The sequence below is a fragment of the Notechis scutatus genome, chromosome 1 (assembly GCF_049901735.1).
Source record: "Notechis scutatus isolate UNSWTSFEM ecotype Mainland chromosome 1, rNotScu1.2, whole genome shotgun sequence".
Classification (NCBI taxonomy): domain Eukaryota; kingdom Metazoa; phylum Chordata; class Lepidosauria; order Squamata; family Elapidae; genus Notechis; species Notechis scutatus.
In genome coordinates this window covers 159,095,907-159,123,251 of record NC_142009.1, presented here as the reverse complement: position 1 = coordinate 159,123,251, position 27,345 = coordinate 159,095,907, and the positions used below count along the sequence as shown (strand labels likewise).

General features: G+C 42.1%; 1 protein-coding gene and 1 long non-coding RNA gene across 10 annotated transcripts in view; one reads left to right on the top strand and one right to left on the bottom strand.

Annotated features, from left to right (window-relative positions):
* RUNX2 (RUNX family transcription factor 2) overlaps window positions 1-27,345 on the bottom strand; it is a 252,820-nt gene that overhangs the window by 178,832 nt on the left and 46,643 nt on the right. The gene's annotated exons all lie outside the window — the stretch shown is intronic.
* On the top strand, window positions 4,322-7,985 carry LOC113422634 (uncharacterized). Its single transcript, XR_003372282.2, has 3 exons — window positions 4,322-5,006; window positions 5,826-6,030; window positions 7,651-7,985. It is a non-coding gene; the product is annotated as an uncharacterized LOC113422634 (long non-coding RNA).

Genomic DNA, 27,345 nt, shown 5'->3' with positions numbered 1-27,345 from the left:
ACAGATCATTCATTGCCTTACAGTTTCCTAGCTAAGGCACAAACTTGTGTTTTCTGACTTTGTCCAGATCCTACCATTTTTCATGTAAAGACAATTATTCAAAATCGTGTGCCTTACACACATTCTGTTTTTTATGAAGATGGTTTGTCATTACTTCAGCTGTGCTGTGCTACCTTCATTTGACACTTAGAATACTAGGTGCAATGAGACCCTGGGATAAGGTTACAAGCACTGCCTATAGCATGATTGAGGCTCTCTGATCTTCTCACATGGATGGATCACTTGGGTACAATATATAATTCCTTGACTGCTGTTCTGAAATGTAAGGTTAGTGTATATGGTATCTCAGTGGAAGTTAAATTAATCAAAAGTTTATCTATGCCATCAAAATAAATGTTAAACTTGCTTTGCTTTGGCTAGACTACAATACATTCACACTTTCTTAGCATAACACAATAAAAGGCTAGTTTTTCAAACAGTATTATGAACGTTACATTTCTACTCAAATGTTATATACAAATGTCCTTTATTGTGGGACATTTAATGATCCATACACATTAAAATATGGAAGGATATAAACATAATTAAATATATAATAGTCAGGGATACAGTATTTGATTATGTGTCAAGATTGCTTGCCACAGAAATCTAATCAAATGATTGGATGGAGGCACTGAAGTGGTTGGATTTGAACCAGGAAGCTAACAGCCCAAATAACTATTTAGAATTAAAGCATGTTTTGTAAATGAAGGGCACCTAGTACCACTCAGCCCAATCTATTTAGTGGGGATTGCTGTGGGACCCCACAAAAATAAGCTTCCATGTACAACATCCTGAACTCCAGGGAACATCTCTATAGTGACATCATGCAAGTTGTCTTTTCTCAAAGCCGCAACCTCCAACAATGACCTCCATGTTATGCTACTGATATCAGGGATAGCCAGTTGCTGCTTACTGGATGGAGTAGGGACAAGAGGGAGGAAAACACTGTACACATTCCAATAGTATCTTCTGTTTCTCATGGCCAAATATTATGGCCTAGCATAGAAGGCAAATTAAGTAAAATGATTAAGTAGGTTTCAGTATAACATATTGTCATTGAATAATCTTTATTATTGTCTGATTTACTGAAAACTACAGGTAGTCCCTGACTTATGACCAAAATTGAGCCCAAAATTTATGTCAATAAGTAAGACATTTGTTAAGTGAGTTTTGCCCTATTTTACAACTTTTCTTGCCACTGTTGTTAAGTGAATCATTGTAGTTAAGTTAGTAACTCGGTTGTTAAGTGAATCTGGCTTCCCCATTGACTTTGCTCATCAGAAGTTCGCAAAAGTTGATTACATGACTCTGAGACACCACAACTGTCATAAATATGAACCAATTGCCAAGCATCTGAATTTTGATCACAGGACCTTGGAGATGCTGCAACTGTCATAAATGTGAAAAACAGTCATCATTCACTTTTTTCAGTGCTGTAACTTTGAACAGTCACTAAACGAACTGCTGTAAGTCAAGAACTACTTGTATTAAAATGTTATAATTTTATTCACCTGCCATTAAAGAACTTATGAAATAATGTGTTTCAGTGTGTTTCAGAATGTTACTTAATTAGATATGTACTATCTAAGACTTATTTTCAAATGGGTTTCTTGTGTTTTCAAGTACACAGTTCCAAAGACAAATACTTTCTTCTGAAATGTAAAAAAATGGATTTTTAGATCTAAAATGAATGACTGATTTCAAATAAATTGGGAGCATAATGTAAGAGGTTTTAAAGTGTATTTTCTTTCCACAAATAATGTTTTCTATTTTAGTATGAGCTAAACCTTTTTAGACAATGTTCCTGCTGGAGGAAGTAAGAGAGATTATTTTCATCAATTCTTTCCTTTCCTTGATTGACTGATTCATATCATCAAGTCAATGCTGATGCCTAGTAATCCCATAGTTAGATTGTCTCCAGGATGATCTGTTCCTCACCTGGCCATACACTGGGGTATCCATCATTGCTATCACTGAGTTCATCTCCCTTGTTGCTGAATATCGTTTTCTTCACTTTCATTCCTTGCCTAGAACTATGGAATTTTCAAGGAAACTGGGTCTTTGTATTATCTATCCAAAATACGACAATATGAGCCTAGTCATTTGTGACCATATTCTTCCACGATTCCTTTGTTTGTTTTCTTGGCTATTGATGATATTCTCAAAAGTCTTCTCCAAATCAGTGGTGGTATTCAGCCAGTTTGTACTGGTTCAACTGAACCGGAAGCAAGGATATGGTGTGGGTTGCTGAACCGGTAGTAACTTCTGGCTGGCCACGTCCCTGACCTGGTCCTTGGTTGCTCGCTTGCCCCGCCTGCCCGATGCTCGCTCAACCAGCCTGCCTGATGCTAGCCCGCCCAGTCATTCCTTAAGGTATTTCTTTTTTTCCTCTCCTGACAATCAGCTGTTCCTACGATCAGCTGTGCCGGGACGCCCCTCGCTTACTTATTGCTTTGCCCAGGATGCTTCCCTGGGCCCCAGGGAGGCCCCAAAATGAAGCATGGGGGGTGGGGTGCTACCTTCCTGAGTTTTCTACCTTCCTGAGCCCTAGGGAAGCCTTCGGGAAGCAAAAATGCACCCCCCCCAGGAGGCTTTCCTGAGGCCCAGAAGGCCCAAAAATTGGGGGGAATGCTACAAAAAGCAAAAAAAAAGGTACACCCACCTAGTCATGTGGCCCCTAGCCATGCCCACAGAACCGGTAGTAAAAAAAATTGAATCCCACCACTGCTCCAAATGTCTCGCTGAGAAATGGCTTTCTGGAGTTAGTGGAGTCCTTGAAACAATGTGGGAGTTCATCTAGAAGTTTAAAGCAGAACTGACAAATACGCTCTCTCCCACCTTTCTTCAGCGAGATCCTCCTCTGTGTATGTCTTGAGGCAGAAATTCAATCTCTGAATTTTGTGTATAAATATGCATGCTTAAGTCTGCCAACTTCATTCAGACTAAGTTTTCATAATGGGATCAAAGTATAAGTTGTCTCTTTTTTCTTCCTCTGATTAATTGTAGAAGAGTTAAAAGGTGAATGTTATTGAAAAAGGATTATACTACTGTAATGCTTGGGGATTATTCATGATGTGTACAAAATTGGCAAAAGACAAGCCTTACAAATCTTCCTTATAGTTTACTTCATATAGGAAAGAAATCTTAACTACTGCTTTACAGGAGGTGTTGATTTTTCTGGACCAACAATATATTACAGAATGAGTGTTAAGTGAGGAGATGTTGAAGAATGACTTTATAGAACAAGTTACACAAGTATTCCTGCATCTGCCTAAGTTCCCCTTTGTCTTCTGGGCACCATTTACAGTGCTGGGAGTTGGCATAATTGCTATATCTAATATCTCATTAGAATTCTAAAAACAGTTGAAAATATCCTTTATAACAAGGGTGGGCAACTTATAATCAACCATAGCATACCAATAATAACACGTAAGACTGGTATGAAAGATTCATTTCAGATATTAGGACAAATGGCTTTTCAGGATAGAAAAAATCTATTTGCTCTAATATCTAGAGTGCTGACATGGTCATGGTTAAAATTAGAGTAGGAGATCCCAGTTCCAGCCCACTTTCAAGCATGGAAATTCACTAAGTGAATTTGGTAGTAGTTTAATTCTGGGAGAAATTTGAAGAAAAGAGATTTAGCTGTATTGCCTTGAGCTCATGGAGAAAATATGGGAAAGGATAAATCAAACAAATAAGATAAATAAGAAAAGATAAATCAAACAAATACCATTGAACATATAAATGGAAATTCTGGTGACAGGTATTTTGCTGAAAAGTTACCAGTAAAAAACAAAAAAAGGAGAATTCTGGAACCAGATAGAACAATCCTGATCTCTACTATTCCATCCAAGACTAACAGCAGAAGATATTAGGATTTATGGATTCCACTCCCCACCCCACCCCATGCTGTACTTTCTTAAATGAGGGAGAAAACTGAGAGGTAGCAGGAGGTGTTGGCAAAGGTGAGACAATGGCCTTTAAACATCAAATGTAGTTTCTTCCCAGATACATCAATGCATTTATCAAAGGGATTCCAGACATTTCACTGCAACCATTTCTACTGCTTCTCAAATATTGAAAGCTAATTGATGGCAGGATGGACTTCCCTTTTTTGGTTCATTCCTTAATTTGTTAATGAAGATTGGAAAACCAAGATTTGGAAGATACAGTAGAACCTCTGGTCACAATCGTAATTCGTTCCATAACTTTGGTTGCAACCCGATTTGGTCGTGACCCGAACCTAATTTTGGAAATTTGGCGCTTGCCAAAAAAAAGTTGGCGTGGAAGGGAAAATCAGCCATGAAAAAAAAAAAAAAATCTTGTGTGAATTTTTGGGTCAGAACCCGATTTGGTCATGGTCAGAATGTTCGTGACCAGAGGTTCTGCTGTACATGGAACTAGTCAAAAGAGGTGGGGAGGACAGCAAAAAGAAATCCTAACTGTTCAAGCAGACATCTGCTTGGGTGACATTAAGTAGCTTATGGTGTCTTATTCCTCGCAATATCACATTTTGGCTTCTTGGGACTAAATGAGACAGAGGAGCATTTCCCCAATTATCTCAATAAAAGCTTGCCTCCAAAAGAAGACATGGAGGTGAGGGATCAGGAGAGGAGGAGGGAACTTGTAGGAAAAAAGATAAGAGTCTAATACATTCTTATCCTGCATCATTCCTACTCTTCTGCTGTTGATCCTTTATGTTTCTGCTGGTTCCTCACTGGGAAGTTTCCAAGAGGTTTACCTTGCATTCCACTGTACCGCAGAGTATGTTGTACTTCTTACTCTGCTTACTCTTTCAATCCCAGGACATAGCTCCACTGAAATCTTAACAATTGGTCTCTCATTTTTATCTCATCCAGGTGAGGTAGTGGAAATGCTTAACCAAAGTCTGGTTGCTGTAATCGTCTGGAGGAGGGTCAGTAATCTGCAGTTCAAACCATGCAAGACAGAAGTGCTCCCTGGTGAGTCATCTGCCTGCATGAAGAGTTTAGCATATTCTGGAAGGGTTCTACTCCTCCTAAAGGACCACATTCATAACTTGGGATTGTTGATACATACTTTATTGTCCCTAGAGTCACACCAGCACCCTTTGCCAAAGAGTTGCCTTTTACCAGTTTGGATGGTAAATCAAGTAAAGAAAGCCTATCTTTATTGATCTACATCTTAGTAATCTCCTACTAGAATGATTAAAATTCATTTTTCAAGGACTGACTTTGAGAATGATTTTGTATGAAAGTTCAGTTCATACAAAAAATAGTGACCAGAATTGGATATTAGAATATTATGATATAACATCAGATTTATCATTTCTCAGCTGATTTTCAGGATGAATTCAGCCTGTTGGCATTGACTATACTGTATTTCTTTAGATCTTGGGAATGTGAAGGCCAACTACTTCCTATGTTGTGTACTATCTGAAATTGAGAAGATCAACAAAGACCTGTTCCAAGTGCTCACACATACAGGCAATGTGAGATTAGGCAAAAACTTGTTGAATGTTTTAAGTAATTACCTCTTTTTTAGCTTTTTTAAAAAAAATTCCTGAATCTTTTCAATTTTTTTTTGCATTTCCACTGCTATGTAGGTTTTAATCATTGCTTTAATTCATTATTATTTTATTGTCACTTTTATTGTACATGCCTTCAAGGACTTTTGCTGTAGGATAATGTATTGATGACTATATTACATGATTATCATGATTACATGATTACCAGATGGTTTATATCCCAAGGTCCCGAAGGAGCTGGCAGATGAGATTTTATTCTTTTTTTTTTATTCAGAACTACTGAATAAAATCTTTCGGAGCTCCTGGAGCATGAGGAAACTGCCAGAGGCCTAGAAAAGCGCTGATATGGTCCTAATCTTCAAAAAGGAGAGAAATTGGACTCGGGAAACTACAGAACAATCAGCTTGACATCAATACCTGGGAAAATTTCGGAAAAGAAAACCAAGCAGCAGATTTGTGAGCATCTGGAAATGAACAAGGTGATTACTAATATGGGTTTGTTAAAAGCAAATCATGCCAAACAAGCCTTATTGCCTTTTGGATCAAGGAAATGCTGTGGATAGAATTATTATTAGACATTTGATAAACTAGATCACGGCCTACTCCTTGATAAGATAGAACAATGTGGGGATAGACAATACTTCTGTTGGATGGATTTATGGTTGGCTAACCAACCATACTCTGTGTGTGATCCTCAATGGAATTCAGGGGTGGAATTCAAAACTCCCAGGAATCGGTTCGCTCCCCAGTTGCTGGGTTGGCATGGCCATGGTTGGTGTGGCCTACTGGAACTTCTGGGAGTGCTGTTTTTCATCTTCCCAAGGGTCCAGAGGCTTCCCTCAGGCCTCTGGGAGGGTGAAAACAGCCTCCCCTCGGCTCTGGAGGTCCTCTGGAAGCTGGAAACAGGCCCGTTTCCAGACTTCCAAAAGGCCCGTTTTTCCTCTTCTCAGAGCCTCTGTGCAGATCCTGCACTTACCTGCATCGAAAATGGGCAACTTGGAGACTTCTAGGAGGGGCAGGGTGGGGTGGGCGGAGCCAGCCAGTCAGTTTAAATACCGGTTTGGCGAACCAGATGTAAATTTAATATCTGGTTTGCCTGAACCGGTATGAACTGGTAGAATCCCACTCCTGATGGAATTACATTGGAGGGAAGCATGCAGTGGGGTACCTGAAAGTTTTGTATCGGAGCCAATATTCTTCAAAATCTTCATACATGATCTAGATGAGGGGACAGAAGAGGAGCTCATCAAATTTGCAATGTCACCAAGCTCAGGGGAAATACTAACACTTTGGAAGGTAGATGTAGGATTCAGAAGGATCTTGACACTTGAGCATTGGGCAACAAGATGCAGTTCAATGGAAAGAAAAGTAAGCCCTGCATTTAGGCAGGAAAAATCAAATGCACATGTACAGAATAGGTAGCACATGGCTTAACAATAATGCCTGCGAAAGGGATCGAAGTCTCCTGGTCCTAGGCTGAATTAACAGGGATAGCATTAAGATCATGAGAAGTAATATTACTGTCCTATACTGCATTAATATTGGGCACACATGGCATATTGTATCCAATTCTGGTCCCAATGATACATAAAGAAATCTGAGTCTGGGTCAGACTAATTGGAGGGGATAAACAAGTTTTTTAGGGACATAAGATGCAGAGGACTCACTGGAGAAGAGATGCTGGGAAAGATTAAGGGCAATAGAAGAAGGGGACGACAGAGAATGAGGTGGCTGGATGGAGTCACTGAAGCAGTTGGCGTGAGCTTAAATGGACTCCAGAAGATGGAGGAAGGCCTGCAGGAACATTGCCCACGGGGTCGCGATGGGTCAGACACGACTTTGCAACGAACAACAACAACAAAGATGTAGAGACCAGCACTCCACCAAATCAATAGGGTTGCAATGGACTAGACACGCTAAGGAGAATAGGGCAAAAGAAATTGTATTACAATAGCTAAGGAATTAGTTAAATGGGTCTATTTGGCCAAAGCATTATACTTGTCATTGGACTATAACACTGGTGTAGAGTACCGGAGAGATCATACATTGACTTTCTGTAAATAGGTTGTTTCCCTAATTGCTTTTTTCCCCCTCCACAGGCAAACCATCTATCTTCCTGAAGCAGGCATTGTTTTTGCAGTGATACTGGATCCTCAACCCTTATCATAGCATTCTGCACAAGATGTCATATTTGTCTTTCCTTTATAATGCTTCCACTGAAACAATGTTAGCAATTTGTGTTTTAAAAGGATTCATATGGAGAATTTTGCAGTGGGTCCGTTGTGAGACTTCCCGGTGATAGCACTTCAGAGATCTTTTTATTTCTATATTATTTTCTGTGTAAAGAATCTGATGAGCCATGGAAACATCCTACTGTCATGTTCACCTAATGTGTGAATGCTACTAATAAAAATGATACTAAATACATTTTTTTAAAATGTTGAAGTCTATTTCTTTGAATACTTATTATGGTGTATCAGTTTAACAAATGGGCAAATGATACAGCATAATAAGTATTGTCCTATATATGGACAAAATTCAACAGCATGCCCAAAAACATGGTTGAGTTTATTCCAAATTGGAAAAGATGCATAGGCCTGAAATTACCTTTTCATTACAAATACACACCCCAAATGTAAGGTCTTTTGTACAAAAATGTACCTAGTTACTTTCCCCCCTAGTCCTTTATCATTCAGCTATTGGATCATTGGGAAACTACAAAACAATTTTCTGATCTGCTGTTAATCTTCACCAAGAGGGAGAGAAAGAGACAGAGGGAAAGGAAGAAAATTCAAGGCCCAGTACACAAATGTAACAAAATAACAATCTTTTCTTGAGATGGATTTCATTTAAGAGATTACCATCTGCCCTGAAACAAGAACTTTGTTTTAAAATTCTGTTAGTATGTATAATTTCTCTTATAAGATAAAATTAGCACAGCATATCCCATGTTCTTTATATTTTGATAAAATGCTCAAGAAACATACAGGTTGTCCTCAACTTAGAACAGTTCATTTAGTGACTGAAGTTATGACGACACTGAAAAAAGTGACTTTTTCACATTTACAACTGTTGCAACATCCTTATGGGCATGTGATCAAAATTCAGATGCTTGGCAACTGACTCATATTTATGACAGTTGTGGTGTCCCAGGATCATTTTGCGACCTTCTTACAAGCGGTTACAGGAACTGGGCTTGGCTAGTCTAGTAAAGAGAAGGACCAGGGGAGACATGATAGCGGTCTTTCAATATTTGAGGGGCTGCCACAGAGAGGAAGGGGTCAAGCTATTTTCTAAAGCACCTGTAGGCCAGACAAGGAACAATGGATGGAAACTGAACAAGGAGAGATTTAACCTGGAAATAAGGAGGAACTTTCTGACAATGAGAACAATCAACTAATGAAACAGTTGCCCTCAGAAGCTGTGGGAGTGTCATCACTTGAGACTTTCAAGAAGAGATTGGACTGCCATTTGTCAGAAATGGTGTAGGGTCTCCCACCTGGGTGGGGGGTTGGACAAGATGACCTACAAGGTCCCTTCCAACTCTGATTATCTGTTATCTGTTATCAAGTAAAGTCAATGGGAAAGCCAGATTAACTTTACAACCATGTTATCAACTTAACAACTGAAGAGATTTACTTAATAACTGTGGCAAGAAACATTGTAAAATGGGGGCAGGGGTTCATTTCACAACTGTCTTGCTTAGCAACAGAAAGTTTGGGCTCAACTGTGGTCTAAGTCTAGGACTACGTGTATTAGCAATCCTATGCAGCCAAAGTAAAAAGCAAATCACCACCCATGCAGGAATAGGATAGGATAACAAACAGCTCTGACAATTCTGCTGACCTCTAACCAAGTAGAAGATAATCCCTTATTATCTGCTGATCCCAAGGTACCATAATGTTATAGATCTAGTCTCTACCTCCCCCTTATTGAAAGCCCACAAATATTTTGGAACTCTCTCCATAGTTAACTGGTTACAGGTAGTCTTCAGTTGAGGTAGTCTTCAATTGAGCCCAAAATTTCCATTGTTAAGTGAGACATTTCTTAAGCGAGATTTGCTCCACTTTATTATCTTTCTTGTCACAGTTGTTCAGTGAATCACTGCAGTTGATGAGTTTGTAACCTGGTTTTTAAGTGAATCTTAGCTTCCCCGTTGATTTTGTCTGTCAGAAGGTCACAAAAGTTGATCATATGACTTTGGGGCACAGCAGTGATCATAAGTATGAACCAGTTAAAAAAAAAATCTGAATTTTGATCACATGATCATGGTGGTGCTACAAAGGTTGTAAGTGTAAAAAAATGGTCTTAAGTCACTTTTTTTTCAGTGCCGTTGTAACTTTAAACAATCACTAAATGACCTGTTGTTATTCAAGGATAATAAATTCACATCTCACTGAATTCAACATTATCCTGATATTTTCCCCCCCAGGGAAAAGTCAAAGGGAAGCCTGAAAAACCATTCCAGTGCCAAGAATCAGCCAAATCATATACAGAATCCAAAAATTCAATCACTAGTGTAACCAAACTGCTATGCACACAATGTATACTTTGAAACAACTGAGTAGGAAAGAATAAGGGAACACAGATCCAAAGCTGTGATTTAAATTTCATTTTCCAGCCACAGAAAAATGTCAATAAGACAGTGCTTAAAAAGCTTACAGCAATGTGTATGGTACTAATGGGAAAACAAGTTGCAACAAGAGTGAACCATGCATCTCACCTGCAAAACTAACTTTATAAACAATGAATCAATAGTTCATATCTATCACGGTCTATCTTGAAGTCTCCCAATTACCATGGAGCTTTAACTAAATAAAATATATTTATCAAAATTTTAAAACCACTTATCTCCTTCGCAGGAGTTGCGGTAGCTCTTCATTTTTTTGTTTTAGAAAGACCTGCTTAAAATTTCTTTAATTACCACTAGTGTGAATACTATAGATGCCCCCCCCCCCAAAAAAAAAACTGAATTGAGGAAATAACTGCTTTATCTTTCACAAGCCTGTGTGTGCACACACAAACATATGCACACACGCACACACCATAAAAATGTCTCTCCAGCAAAGAATGGATTGTTCATATAGACTGGTATAAAATTTTGTATTTGATTCCAAAAGGATGCTTTGCAATTCTTAGGGGCACAAATGCAGCAGCTGTCTGCAATTCTGTAGAGCAGCTGCATGTTTTCCTGGGATCACCAACTCCTGCACACTGAAAAATGATGAGGCTAAAGCAGTTTAAATCCACATATTTTAATTTCCTTGGTTTGTATATGAACAGAGCATGACTTCCTCTTCTGACTCCAAAGAAATAGATTCAGTTCAAAAGAATGGCACTTGCCTTTAAATGATGTGGACAGTATGGAACGTAAGTCACAAATGATAAAAATAAAATTTGACAACTTTTGCTGAACCTATGAACAAAGTTGTCAAATACAATTAGCATCTGAATTCAAATCCACATTGAGTGGATTTATGAAGTTTGATCTTGCTCACAGATACTCATTTCTGCTCTAACCATGATGTTGGCAGAGGTAAAGTTCAAAAACTGTACCTTGGATAGAATATGGCATGCTGCTTCAGAATCCAATATGATGCTGCATTATAGAAGGGTGTTACTTCAGGTTCTAATGGAAGAAATACTATCTATACAATAGTAACCAAAAGGCTAATTTGTGCACTTGCCAGATAATTGGACTTGCCAGATATTACAACAACAAATGTTTCCCACATCAAAGCTGGCCATGACAAAACTGAGGTTTTCATAATCTCTGTTACATAAACCTAATGAGTCTTTATTGAGCTTTATCAGTTAAGAATCATTGGCGTATGCTGGTGGCTCCTAAATTCTTTATTCTCCCTCGAGCCGCTCGGAGCATCCAGAGACTGGGATGTGCTTCTGAGTCCTCTTCTTGCAGGCTGAGCTTTAGATGAGAAACGCTCCGCCCCTCACGTGGTATCGCGCAGCGTCTCCCAGTCTTTTGCTCAGCCTCGAAGAGTCAGGCTGTGTTTTCAGAGAGCTCCTTGGCTGATCGCACATTTCTTTCCTATTACAACCCTCTCGTCTTGATAAGGTTTGCTTTTCCTTCCTCCTCCTGCGCAAAGGGTCTGGACTTAAGGGAAAATTTTTCCCCGTCCTTGGGGGCAAGGCTGCGGGTTCGAGCAGCGAGCAGCGCGACCCCCACCCTTATCAGATCGCTTCGCTGCCTCCCCGTTGCCTCGTGGCACGCGTTTTCCTTTACTGCTGGATTCCCCCACCTTAAACACCGATCGGGAGGGTCATCGCCCTAGGGCCCTAGGCGCTGAGCTGACCAGCAAAGCCCTCCCTTCCGTCCCGGCGTCCCGACGGTTCAGCTTGCGGCCGCCATTTTGGCTCCGCATCGTGGTCGGGCGCCATTTTGAATTTCTTAGCTGCGGTGAATTGGAGCCCCAGGCCTTGGGTCAAAGCTTAGCTGCCCATTTCTTCCACCTGGCTGGCCCTTGTATTACTTGTTGGCCTCCCGCAGCCCGTTTTTGGGGCGAAGTTGCAGCCCCCTCCGGTTTTATTTTTCTTGTCTGGAGGCCTGCTGCCAGAGGCTCTTTCTTCTACCATAGGCCTCAGGTGTTTATTTGACTGATTGGCCTGTACTGAGATATACGAAGTTCTCACTGTTACGGTTACTGTTTAAAAAAAAAAAAAAAAAAAATCTATCTATATATATATATACTTAATACATATACAAAAGGAATATATTAAAAAAAAAAATAATAATAATAATAATTATAATAATAATTTTTGTCTTGTACAATAATATTTTTCGTAGATATATAAATATATACGGATAACCTGTATATACATTTGGTACAAAAGCATAATAAAGATAAAAATCAATCAAAAGGATAAGGAAGAATTACAATTAGAGTATCTATTTTTCTGTACATACTATATTTCTTAGATACCTTACTGTTATCTCTGTACACAACAAATTCCAAAAGGGGAGAGGGCCAGCTTCACCTTCACCCGGCCTCATCCAGGCCTGATCTGGGCGAGCCAACCGCCTTTGCTAGTAATTGTATCTAACATGGCAGACGACAATCCCTCCAAACGTCCTTCTTTGAAGGCTAAGGCAAAGTCCCACTACTTGCGCAGGCAGGACAAGGAACCTAAGGGCTCTAGACAGGACAAGGAACCTTCCAAGGCCGCCCAACGTGACGCCTTAAGGCGCCACAAAGCGTTGGAAAAAGAGTTTGACCGACGTTCAAGGGAGTCCCGCTCGGAGCCGTCAATACCTCCTCCTCCAAACCCTTCTACCTCTGCTCAATCTCTCCCCTCAGACCCCTCTTCCCTACCTAGGCGCAGTTCGCTTCAGGGTCTTCCGACCCCGGACCTCCGACCAGACGGACCCCGAAGCCACCTTTACACCCACAGCCGCTGGTCTGCGCCACGATGAACCCTCTACCTCCGAGGTTCCACCTCACATCAGGGCTTGGATGGAATCAGCCATCCGCCAGGGCATAGCAGAGGACTACAACACATGACAAGATCAGGCTTCTCTCCGCGAGCCTCCGAGCACGACTCGATATCAATCAGATCCCTTCCACAACCGTTCCCCCAGTTGATCAGGTACTCTCTCAGAGGGACAGCCCTCCTCCGATTGGGGCCCAGGTGGAGGAGGAAGGGGACTTTGGGGATTTCAGGGAAGAGGAAGAGGATTCCCGGATGGGATCCTCCCGCTACAGTGAACCCCTCTTAGAGGCTGACATCATGGAGGGGGAGATGTCGGAGGACGAGGATCCTTCTCCCGACCAACCCTCCTTTGGGGGCTGTTCAAACCGCATATGTTCAAGTCCCTCCTCCTTAAGGCCAAGAATGTCTCTGGCCTTCTTTCCCAGTCCACTGCAGAAACCCCCTGTCCCAGAGGGCCCGGAAGACTCCATTTTCACCCAACCAGTGGTGGAAGCTGAGGTCATCCCATCCCCTCCCATCTTCGTAGATCTGGTAGCGAAGCAACTTACCTCCTCAGGGACCCCTCCCACTCCCTCTAGCCAAGACAAGAGATTCTTTAATCTCGATTCGCTCTGTCTAATCTCCTAATTATCCCGGAGGTTGATGACCCCATTGTGGGTCTAGCCTCCTCCTCTACCCCTAGTGAGGCCCTAGAGGCCTTGAAACCTGAGGACAGGCGGGCGGAGCAGGCGCACGCAGGGCTCACCTATCTGACGCCTGGGCCATTAAATCAGCTACGGCCGCCTCATTTTCACGAGGTCCTCTATCCGCTGGCTACGTCAGCTCAAGGACCACATCCCTGCTTCCAATCTCAGAGCTCACCAGGATATAGCGGTTAGTGGCTGCAGCCGAGTTCTCGGCTGACGCCACTTACCAGTCGGTAAAATTTTCTTCCAGGGCCATCACGTCGCATGTCACGGCTAGACGCATGCTATGGCTCAAACACTGGCAGGCGGACGTAAAGAATAAGGTCAAGCTGGCCACTGCTCCCATTACGGGAGATAAACTGTTTGGCCCAGCTTTGGAACCACTGCTGGTCGAGGGCCGCAGTAAGAGAAAGTATCTGCCCTCCCTTTTTCGAAGATCGGAGGCCAGGGGCTCTCAGCCCTTTCGGAGGAGCTTTCCACGCCCCTTCTACCAACCCCCTTCCCGCCCAGATACCCTAGACCCCTTCCTTCCGATCCCAGGACCGCACGGACCGGGTGACAGATCCAGACGCGGTGGCGGCTACAAGAGACCCTTTCGGGGATCGGGAGGAAGGCCCTACCGCAGAAGGTAGAGCCTCTTCCTCCCCCCGTTGGCGGCCGCCTCAGCCACTTCGCCGCCCAATGGGACATATCCACATCCGATGCATGGGTTAGGGACACAATCAGGTTTGGCCTCGCCCTGGAGTTCAGGTCCGCTCCCCTGATTGTTTCTTCCCTCCCCCTCCTCAAGGGATCCCTCCAACGTGCACTAATGGATGCAGCCATCCATCATCTTCTTGACATCCAGGCCATTCAACCTGTCCCTCCGGATCAGAGAGGAAAGGGGTTTTACTCCCATCTCTTTGTGGTGCCCAATCACTCTGGGGGTTGGAGAGCCATCCTGGACTTGAAACAGCTCAACCGTCACCTTATCCAGCGTAGATTCAAAATGCACACTTTGCAATCAATTCTTTTAGGCACCAGGCGGGAGACTGGTTATCTTCCATAGATCTTTCGGAGGCATACCTCCATATTCCAATCAGGCCTTCCCATTTCAAATTCCTCAGGTTCTGTCATAATAGCCTTCATTATCAATACGTGGCCCTTCCCTTTGGACTGGCCTCGCCCCCGGACCTTCACCAAGGTCCTGGCGGCTCTGGCGGCTCATCTCAGGAGCGTTCCTGTCCGCCTCCACTGCTACTTGGACGATATCCTTATTCTATCCCGTCCAAATCCCAGGCAGTCAGGGATACCAGGGTCACCCTCTCCACCTTACAGGCACACGGGTTTCTAGTCAATTGGCAAAAGAGCCAACTTACCCTTCCACCCGAATCAACCACTTGGGCGCCATAATTGATTCGGTTTCTCAAAGAGTTTTCCTCTCCCAGGAGAGGTTCCTTAGCATTCAAGCCCTGGTCAAACAGATCAGGCGTTCAAGGAGGGTGGCCTTACTGGACCTCTCTAAATTGTTGGGCAAAATGGTGTCATGCATCTCTATTATTCCCTGGGCCCGTCTACACAGCAGATCCCTCCAGTGGTTCCTGCTCCCATTCCAACGATCCGGAAGAAGCAACTCGAAGGCCAGAGTCAGGGTCCCTCCAAGGGTCCTCACGTCTCTTCTATGGTGGACCAATCCCGCCATCAACAGAGGCCACCTCTTCGCGGAACCTCAACGACTCACCGTCACTACGGACGCAAGCCTGTCCGGTTGGGGCGCTCATCTCGACTCGCTCTCGGCACAGGGCAGATGGTCGCCGTCCGAGCAAAGGTGCAGCATCAATTGGCTAGAGCTTCACGCTGTCCATCTGGCCCCTGCGCAGTTTTCCTCAGATCCGCAAACATCACGTCCTCGTTCTCACGGACAACGTCACGGCCAAGGCCCATATCAACAGGCAAGGCGGCACCCAGTCCATCCAGTTAATGAGGGAAGCCGAGCGCCTTTGCCGCTGGGCAGAATCCAACCTCCTATCACTAAAAGCCGAACACATCTCCGGAGTAGACAATACTCAGGCGGACTGGCTGAGCAGGGCCACGGTGGACCAGGCAGAATGGCGTCTCCATCCATCCCTATTCGAGGAAGCGTCCAGAATATTCGGCCTTCCGGTGGTGGATCTCTTCGCCTCCCCGTCCAACACCCAGCTTCCACGGTTCTTCTCCCGGTATCCATCTCACCGGTCGGAGAATCACAATGCTCTGCGCTGCCCATGGCCCCCAGGGCTCCTATATGCCTTCCCTCCGCTCCCGTTAGTTCCCAGAGTAATACAGAAACTTCTTCAGGAGAGGGCAGACCTTCTCCTGGTGGCTCCCTATTGGCCCAGGCGACCGTGGTTTGCGGATCTCCGCATTTATCGGTAGCGCCCCATGGAGGATCCCCGGACAGGGTCTCCCTCTCTCAGGGGCCCCTTCTGCATCCGGAGCCTCAATGGCTCCAGTTAGCCGTCTGGAGGTTGAGCGGATCCGTCTGACTAGTGAGAATCTCTCGAGTCAAGTCATCGACACTATTTTGGCCGCTAGGCGACCTTCCACTACACGAATTTACGATGCCACTTGGAAGGGTTCTGCAAGTGGTGTAGCGGGTCTCAGGTTGATCCCTCTCTCCCTCTGTGGCTCAGATCCTAGATTTTCTTCAGGAAGGCCTTCGTAAGGGGCTCGCACCTAACACCCTGAGACGGCAAGTTTCTGCCCTCTCAACCGTGGTCTCCTGTGATAACTACGGTTCCCTTTCTCATCACCCCGAATTAGATCTTTCCTTAGGGGTGCCACCAACCTGTGCCCTCCCACTGTTCACAGGTTCCCCACATGGGACCTCAACAAGGTCCTCGCTTTCTCTCACACGTCCCCGTTCGAACCTTTGAGGGAGTCATCCCTTCAGTTTCTCACCTTTAAGGTAGTTTTTCTAGTAGCTATTACTTCTGCTCGCCGAGTTTCGGAAATAGCAGCTTTGTCAGTTAGGAGCGATCTATGTGTATTCCACGCTGATCGGGTGGTCCTTCGTCCTGACCCCACATTCCTACCCAAAGTTAACTCTCCCTTCCATAGGTCACAGGAACTGGTTCTACCAAATTTTTGCCCTAGGCCTCCAGGGCAGGGAGGTCCTCTGGCACACCTAGATGTTAGAAGGGCCTTGCGTATATATATTAAGCGCACTCAATCCATGCGAAGGTCGGAATCCCTCTTCCTATCCTTTCAACCCAGGTCACTGGGGCTTAAGGTTTCTCCTTCCACCATCAGTCGCTGGATCAGGGCTACTATTGCGAGGTGCTACCTTTCCCATTCTCTGCCCGCTCCGGGTGGAATAACCGCCCATTCCACCAGAAGTGCAGCCACCTCGGCGGCCTGGGCCACGCAAGCCCCCATCGCTGACATTTGTCGGGCAGCCACCTGGACCTCTCCGTCCCCGTTTATCAGACATTATAAAATAGATACGTACGCCTCAGCGGAGGCCTCTTTGGCCGACGGGTCTTACAGAGGGTCATCAGTGATCCGGAGGGGCCTTCGGGCCAGACGGAGTCCCACCCGTAGGACAGCCCAGCTTTGGTATGTCCCAGTCTCTGGATGCTCCGAGCGGCTCGAGGAGAATGGGCGTTGGTTCTTACCTGATACGCCCTTCTCGGCGAGCCGCGAGGAGCATCCAGCCCCACCCTAATTTCTCCGTCTGGTGGGGAATCTTGCTTCAGCCAAGGAGCCAATAGTAGATTAGATAGAATTAATAACCTCTCTTCTCGTTATCGCAAAAACTGGGGAGACGCTGCGCGATACCACGTGAGGGGGCGGAGCGTTTCCTCATCTAAAGCTCAGCCTGCAAGAAGAGGACTCAGAAGCACATCCCAGTCTCTGGATGCTCCTCGCGGCTCGCCGAGAAGGGGCGTATCAGGTAAGAACCAACGCCCAATTATGTATATCAGCAAACAATGTGGACAAACAACTTGGACTGTCCAGGTCAGAGTGATATAAAGCCTTCTAGAAATATTGCAGATAGGTTGGAGTGGGTAGAAGAAAGATTATTTATGGGAAGGATACCTGGAATTCAAACATTGTAAAAAAAGTCTTTTTTTAAAATAGATCACTTGGGAAGCTGAAGTGTTCAGTATTGGAATATTCATTATTAAATACTTTATACATTAACCTTAAAGAAAATACTTTTAATTCAAAATTCCTTAGTTGGTCAGTTTAATTGTTCTGGCAAAAAAAAAAGTACAATGAAAACTGACAGAAAAAGGTATTTTAAAGAACTCTTATACACTTCCCAGCTTTTCTGTTTAAAAAAAAAAAACTATTTTCGAGCCTGAGATTAAAGGGAGACTCCCTTTATCAAATAATTACATAGAAGGGGAAAATTTTTATAAGTGCAGAACACCATGCAAATGTCAAAACAAAATAAAATGTTATTGCATCTCAAAGCATTTATAAATAAATATGTGGATTCATTATAGTTATTTATTTTTGTACTTTGCTTAAGAGATAGAAGCTCTGTGCACTTTGATATCAGTGATATTTTTTTCTTTACCCTTGTCAGGCTTCTCCTTCTGTTCTACCATCAGTTTTGCTCTAATATCTATAGCTGTGTTCTGCTGACAACATGGAGATGTTATATATGTAATACTACTAATACTTGTATTCTCAGCATTGACATTTTCAGCCTTAGTAACTTGTATTGGTCTTGAATAAAGAAGAATAGCAGTACTGCTTCGGATTGCATAATAATAAACAATTTTGTTCAGCCTACCATCTCTGTCCAATTATGTTAAAGGTCATTTGTTCTGTCTGCATCCATTTTATCCCAATAAACTCCTAATATATTATGTACCTTGTGAAAGTGATGTATTTTTATATATTCCCTAAAGAAGGAATGCACATTTGCAGTGATTTTCTATTCTGTATTGCTTTTCAAGGCATAGTTATGGGAAACTAAGGTACGTACACAGAATTTCCACTGGGCTGAAGAAGTAAACTGTTTTTTTGACTCTTAAAAGTTTCCCCAAGAGAAGAAGAAGAAGAAGAAGAAAACCTATTTATATACTCTTATTATTTCACTCTATCCATTCATCTGAAATTTGTTTCTCAGTCATGCTGAAGCTGAACATTCTCAAATATAATGAAAAAAAAACCTGACTTTTTTTGAAGTCAAAACCAAGATTCTGAAGGAAAGTCTAATAGCTGGCCGGTTAGATTTAACATCTAACATTCATCTGGTTATGGGAAAGAATCTGCCTGCAGAATTGATTCTTCCTTTCCTCAAATCTTTGCTGGAGTCTCAGGAATTAAGTTTGCTAATTGTAACACTGACTACAACATATAAATATTACACATTAGAGCTAAAATGCATTCAAGTCCTAAAACCACGCCAGATGCAGAGGTAGCCTGCACATATTGTAACAACTGGTTTGCCCAGTGCAGAACCGAAAATGTGAGCTTATGCGCAGCTGCAAAAACACTGCGCGTGGCAGCTGCAGTGAGTAGAGTAGGCGAGGCGTGAAAAGTAGCTGGGCTGCATGGGCAGGGCAAGCGAGCCAGATATATAGGACGGGATAGCACCAGGGCAGGTAGGCAGGCCCAGCCAGTGGTCAGAACTACCAGGGTGGGAAAACCGGTCTGAGCCAGCAGCAGCCCACCACTGGCCAGATGTGATGCTAAAGGTAGTCCTAGAAATTAGATCCTGCAGATATGATATCGCAGTGTACAGAGAAGAGAGGTGTATCTTTTCCCTTCTGGTCATGCAATTAATCTTATGACACAAACCAACTTGCCAAAAAACCAGCACTAAAACCCCATTCATAGAATGAGAGTTTCTTTAAAACACTTACTGTTAACATGGAGAATGAATTAACAGGCCTGTGATCAGTAAAGGAAGGGCAAAACATTACATGGCATAATTCAAATGGTCATCCACTACAAGTTTTTAAAAAGAGACCTACTGGATTTAATAATGGTGACTGATATCACATGCATTTTCCTTAGACTGGCAAGATGCAAAAGTGGATGGGCTTTTATCAAGATGTCAAGAGATAATTTTGGCTGACATATATCTTAAATCTTTATTTTGGTGGCCCTTTGAGACCTAAAAGGCGTCTTTGCTTTGTTTTCTGTCTGGTTGAAATATAGCCTTTGTGCTGCCTGTTGCAGAAATAGGTTCAACACAAACCTAGATTAGGAATTGAACAACTACTATGGATGGATGAATTCATAACATTGCAGATTTCCTATACTGCATACATTAAGAGGACTGCCTAAGATGCAAAACTGTTGTTATATCTCTGTAGAAGAGGAAATCTATATTACCAGATAAAACCAAGCATTTGCAAAATACATTTTTCATAAAGGAGTATGTCCATGTGCAATTATAATATACTTTGCCAAAACCATCAATAATAAAGGTATTCAGGAAAACTAATTCTTATAGTCCATGCAAATTATCTTTATGATGAGGACAGTATAGGTAACAGCAGTGTTAGCTACTGAACAGAATAAATGTATTAGGTATTAAAGAGAAATTCTCATACAAAATGTTAGTAAAGTGGTTGATGAAGCATCATCATAGAGGAATTTGCAGCAGCCATAATTGCATAAAAAATAATAGTATAGCAATCTTTACTTTGGCTGGAAACCAGCATAAGATAACATAAGGCTAATATTGTACAATCCATAAAATGTAACAAAAATTATAATGGATAAACCATATGCCTATCACTATTCAGAAATTCAATATTAATTTAGTTTTAATTTATAAACTATATGACTGTACGACATTTATCATTTTTTATTCTTAAACAGTTCTTGGCAAGTTTTAAAAGCTCCAGCATGAAATGAACATTTGCAAATATGTCGGATGAGCATATCTGGCAGTCTTGATAATATCAGGATATAAAAATATGCTTGTTTCTGTACAGCACAGATTGAAGATTGATATGCTCAGCAGACTCCACTTCCCCGTTATTATGCAGGCATAGTCATTTCATGCATGAAATCTTCTTGAAACTACCCTCTGCAACTTTGGAGGGAGCAGCACCCATGCCAAAGTCTTTCTGTAATTTGCCATTTCTAATTGCCAGCCATTTTGACTCCACTCTATAATTGAGCTGGAGGACAGTAAAATGAATTTGTGTATTCAGGAATTATAAACTGGGCAGGAAAACAAATGGTCTCTGCAAGAAGATTGATTGGGGCTGATATTAGTTAGAGAGTTTAGTGAGTGGAGCAGCCCAACTTTTTGGGTGGAAGGGAGATAGAGTTTGTGTAGTTAGGTGCTCAGCAGTCCAATGAAAGACTGACTGGGTAGCTAGTGGTGTTGGATTATAATTGAAAGGCTGAGTAAGTTTTCCGACTGCTCATAAGTGTTGAATGCCAGGCAGAAGCACTTTGGGTAGCAAAAGCCCCTCAGGAATTCTGTGTTTGTGAGTTGGGAGCCAAGGGTTGGCACATGTATTGCTATGAACAAAGAGCTCTGAGGAGAGCTCTGAAGGGATGGGAGTAGGCTATAAGATTCCAATAGTGGTGGGCAAAATAATGGTGAGAGTTGAGAAACAGACTCCTCAAGGGGATCGAGCTGCAGGTATCTTGTGCCTATGGCACATTCCAGTTTCTCAGATTCAAACTTAGACCCTGGATGGCAGGCTTTCAAAGGCCCTTTCAAAGCAGCTGCCAGTTACTGCTGGTGAATGCTAGATCAGTCTGTGTAATAAATCCATTTTAATCTATAACTTAATTGTCCAGGGAAAGACTGATCTAGCATACATTACTGAGGCTTGGTTGGGACAAGGGGGCTGAGTCCCACTCCCTGAGATATGCTCAGTTGGTTTTCGGATTGGGCACCAGCTGAGACCCAGGGTAGGGGAGCTGGAGTAGTGGTGGTGATTGTCTGAAATACTTGGGAAGCATCCATGGGTCTTGCCTCACAGATTGCTGTAGGTGAGACACTGTTTCTTAAGTTGGGCACCAGGAGAAGTCATCTAGGGCTGTTGCTATGCTACCAGGCTCCCTCCTACTTAGCAATCTCCCTTCCTGACCACCTTGATTCTGTGGCTGGGCTGGCAATGGAGTTTCCTGGACTGCTGGGAGATTTCAACCTGCCATCCCTAGATGAAGGGTCAGAGGTAGCTCCAAAGTTTGTGGTCACCATGGCAGCCATGGTCCTGGTTCAAATTATCCAGGGCCCAATTCATAGGTAATACACCCAATTTGGTTTTTCTGTCAAAGCAATGGCAGTGTTCTCCCCTACCATAGTTCACTCATGTGAGGCCAGGCCTATTGGATTGGCTTACTCAGGCGACTAATGGACTCAGTTGGGTTCCAGAGGGAGGCTTGGGGTTATTCCAAAAACCTGCTACTCAGTTCAACTGAAGCCTTGGTTGCTGCATGGAATAGCAAAGCATTTAGATCAAATCCTGCCTGAGCAGCTTCTCAAGTGATCAGAATTTGTGATGCTCTTCATGATATATGAGGGAATTGAGGGAACTTGAGTGTATAAGAGACACTTAAGGCATCTCTGGTGAAAGACAGGGAATGAAGACAATCAGACACAAGCTACCTCATGGTGAAATGTAACTGTTTCTCCACCCTATAGCATTTGTCAAGTTATCCAGCAGCCTTGTTTTGGGTGACTCAGTCCCACCTCAAAGGGAGCAATACTCACATTTATCTAAAGGGTTGCTGTGAAGAACATGTTGCACATCTGGCAGACATGGTGCATTTCTGAGTGCAATTCAATGTGCCCCCTGTCACTTGTAAGCCTTACATGGCTTGGGATTGGGTTATCTGAGGGATCACCTTTTTCCAAGAATCTCTACCAATTCAACCTGATCTAGCAGAATGGGCATGACGCAGATCCCATCAGTCAAAGAGTATCAGCTGGATGAGAAAACAGGCATTTTCTGAAGTGGCCCCTGATCTATAGAACATCTTCCTTCTGAGGTTAGAATGGTTAGGTTTTGGTAAGGCTAGAGGTGGTATTCAGCAGGTTCTGACCAATTCTGGAGAACTGGTAGCAGAAATTTTGAGTAGTTTGGAGAACCGGCAAATACCACCTCTGACTGGCCCTGCCCCCATCTATTCTCTGCCTCCTGCACAGGAGAATAGAGCTGGAAAGCAGGTTAGTGGGGTGGGGAGAGAATGGAGATTTTGCAGTAACCTTTCCCCAGGAGTGGGGACGGAATGGAGATTTTACATTATCCTTCCCCTGCCATGCCCACCAAGCAACAACCACAGAACTGGTAGTGAAAAGTTTTGAATTCCACCACTGAGTAAGGCCTTAAAAAACTGCCTATGTTCCCAAACCTAGGATGCTGAATATATTAAAAGCCCTCTTTCCCAAAAAAGAGACAGTGGCAAATCACTTATAAAATCTTGCCAATAAAATGACAAGGGCTTTTCCAGGCATTTACCAGGAATCAATATTAACATGAAGGTATTCACAGCAAAATATTTTGCCAGTGCTGCTATATGTCTCCATTTCTCAAGGAACAATGCATCAGGCACCTGAGATAGAGCAGACTGCCACTCAGTTGAAGAATTCATTGCTGCAATACCATATGAGCATTTTCTATTCCAAAGAGTATAGTTAGCAGAATAAACCCTTAGGCCTGTAATTTAAAAGTTATTTCAACATGTGCCGTTTGCTTGGATTTGTTGGTAGAAGGAAGTAAAAAGTTATTCCAATGCGGATGGCTTCATATTATTGTGGCTTTTACTGAGGTTTTGGCTATTCACGCTATGAAGTAGTTCTTATAGTATGCAGATGAAACATTTGTTTGAAACCATTTTAGCTGAATCTGTCGCTTCTTCATGTAAGATGCCTGTACTATTGGTGCTTCGCTATTTTGCCACAAGTATCACAAAACAATGGCTTTTGAACGGTGATGTGATTCAACCGGTGTAACAACTGGATTGGTGCGTGCGTGTGCCATGTTTATAAAAGCCCATTTTCAGCTCTAATACTTCCCTTCTACTGCAGGCCCTGCGAATAAAACAGCTGAGGCACGGCAAACCACTTTGCCACACCAATCAGCTGTTCTCTAAAACAATGAAATAAAGCACAGGAAAGAGTAGGTGTGGGTGGGAGGGGCTAAATTTTCACTGGAACTACCGGTTTGCCAGAACCAGTCCGAACCAGTAGAATCCCACCCCTGCTTTTGAAGTTCTACCTCAGAGAGTTGCAGAGGCAGCAAATGGGGTCTTGGGGGCTGCATATGTTCCCTTGTTCCTGCTTTGCATTCCTATGAATTCACTGTAATACTCAAATGTTACACTTAATTTTAAATCTCTCTTCTAATCCTTAATTTTGACAATTTCCTTATCTGCCATTACCCTAGAGTTCCAGTTCTCCATCTCAGTAGAACAAGTGTTTACATTTAGGGAATGCATCAAAAGTGAGACTTGCTCTTAAAACAAATACATCTATTGAATTTCTACCCAATATTTCAATAAGTAAATAGCACTCACATGGTTAATTAATCTTTTAAATATGATTACAACAGTGAAAGATGATGTAAAATATTAGAAACACAGTATATTAAAGAAGCTGCACATATCCCTATCTTCATTAACTACAGTTCCACTTATGCACCAAAGCTTGCTTTAATTAAAAAAAAATGTTTATTTTGCAGAAGAAAGAACAACTGAAGGAAAACTAGCCTTAACAGGAGACTTCATAGTGCGAGCATAGCCGTCACGAAGACTGTTTCAGATGTTGCCCTTACTCTGGAAGCTCCAAGACAAAATAAGCCAATTTTGCCAGCATCTTTCTATGTTATGAGATTGCAACACAATTTTTGGACTCTAGCCCAGAAGCCTTAGCAAAATTTCAGTCCCTCTAATGAAGAAAGCCAGGGCCCTTTAACTGAAGATGCTTTGATCATTAGACACTCAGATGGAAGGAAGCTGAAAACTTAATCTGGAGTTTCATGTTGCTGAAATCTCATTTTAGCCTATTGTAGGATTATCCTGCCTGAATTTCTGCCTCAGTCTGAGTTTGACTTCTGAAGACTACTAGATTGGTTGATGTTGGTTTCTTGTCAACAATATGGAAGTCACTGCCTTTTTCTCAAACCCATATTTCAACTTCCAAATTTAATTTACACAACCTGAATTTCCTGATAACCTTTTATCCAAGTACTAATTACTGCAAGTTTGACCAGATCAAACTCTTTGAAATCAGCTAAGGTCAGCTAAATGCTGCCAATTAGCAAAATTCAACCAAAATGCACCTGAATAGTATTTTCAATAAATTTGGCACTATGACCTCCAGATAATTTTTCTCACTTTAGATCAGGGGTGTCCAACCTTGGCAACTTTAAGACTTGTGGACTTCAACTCCCAGAGTTGAAGTCCACAAGTCTTAAAGTTGCCAAGGTTGGACACCCCTGATTTAGATCCTGAAAAACATGAATAAATTATTAAGCATGTACAGTATATAGAATAGTCCTTATATGTCAGATTAGTACTTAATTGGTAGCATTTCTGTTTAAATCTAGAGGTCTACATCCCATTCAAATATTGAATTCAGCAAAAGAAAGACTGGACCAAGAGTTGCCTTTTCAGTTTGTGTCCATCAATCTATGTGCCACCACAGAAAAAACTTTCCTCCTTGATTCTTAAAATCTGGATAGATACATGTGAGAAGGTATTCTGTCAGGTAATTTGGTCATAAGTCATTAGGGTTTTAAAGGTTGAAACCTACATTTAAATTGAGTCCAGAAACAAATTGGCAGCCACTGTAGATGGCACAGAATTGGCATAATATGTTTCCATTGGTTTGTCCTATTGAGCAATCTAGCTGCTCTATTTTGAACTAACTTTCCAGATCATTTTCAAAGGCAACCCTTTGTACAGCTCACTGTTTAATAATCAATAATTTATTTTCATCCTCTATGCTCAGATTTAGTTTCTTCGCAAGCACCCTGATCTCTGCTTCTTTTAAAATACAGCTTTATCTAGAGTATGGCCTTGGATAGATTCTCATGTATAAAAAATGAAAGCAGTAAAGTTGTGAATGAATAAAAAATGTTGTGAAGAAGTGTGTATTGTACAGGTGGATATGGTTATTATTGATATTGGAGATAGTATATAGATCTCCTGCATGCATAATTCAGGAAACATGAGAATTTTTAAGTAATTAAAGTAGTTCTCTTGGTTTCAGCCAATAACTTATATATTTTGGGGTATGCAGAAGTTAGGTAAACAAAATCTATCAAAGTTGAATTCATGTTACATATCTATAAATCACTAAATCATATCTATAAATTCCAGAAGAAACCATATGTGAGGCTGTTATGCAAAAGTTTGAAATATTAAGGATGCATTGTTAAAAATTACTTAATTTTGGAACCTTTTGAAGGTTTATCAGTTGCATTTAATGGAACTTGGCAATAATTGTAGTACATGAGATACACTATAGAATAAACTGCAGGGTTTAATTCAGGCAAACACCCCCCCCCCCCATCAGAACCCACCCCCCACTATATCTTATTTAATATCTTACCAATTCTATGATGATTCCTTTCTGTTTTCAAAGTGTTTTTTTTTTTAAAGAGAAGAGGATGGGGGTTTTTGTGTGTGTTCTTGGTTCCTTGTTATTTTAAAAATTTGTAATGATGATTTAAGATCAGAGTCAAATTTGAGAAAAATCAAAACAATGTTAGGGTATATGACCAAAATCAAAAAGTCCAATAATCCCCCAGAAATTACCATAACTGAGTAGAATGCAGGCTGTTATTGATGAACATAGAAGCTAGATAGAGAAAAGTAAACTAGTTAGACTTGGGTTCCACTTGTGCTCTGTTTTGCTGATTTGAGGTTAACAGCCTCACTGAAGAGGCTTATTGTGAAGAAGCCTAAAATTATCATTTTGAAGTGATAGCATATTTCACAGAATGATTGCAAAAACATCATGATTTATTGGGATACTATGGTTATCTCCAGACTTTACAGCATGTACTTAAATTGGATATTTGAACGGTCAAATAATGGGCAAGTATTTTAAAAGTTTTGACATTTTGAGATCTACCCAAAAGAACTATGGAAAGTCTTGAGATCAGGAGTATGATTCAACCGTGTAACAATTGGTTTAGTGAGTGCCTCTTTTGTGCATGCAGGTGCACGAGCAGAGGGTTTGCTACTGACCTTCTCCTGCAATCCTGCACTCTCCCTGTGTGTTAAGCAGCTGATGCGCAGCAATCCACTGTGCCACACGATGCAGCTGAGCTTGAAAACCAGGAAATAAAAGTCACAAAAAAGGTGGGGCGTGCGTGCAGGCCCAGAAGCTGATCATCGATGATCCTTGGAGCTACTGGTTCGACCAAACCGGGCCAAGCCAGTAGAATACCATCCCTGCTTGAGATGAATGCCAACTGTAATACTAAATTTAATAGGTATAGTTGTGAAACAATTAAGGAAGCTTTTAAAAGATTATTGATAATTTATTTTATAATGCCTTTGTTCTGCCTTTTCTACAATGAGTTTAAATTCAAATATTTTGAATTTAATCCAGACAGAAAAGGTCTGAAAAAAGGACACTCCTCCTTCCTCCTTGTTGTATGGAAGACTGAGGTTCACAGAGGAAATAAGTTATATCCAGGTGAATAAAGCTGTACAAGGCTTAGGAACAAGATATTTGCAGAACTGTCTAAT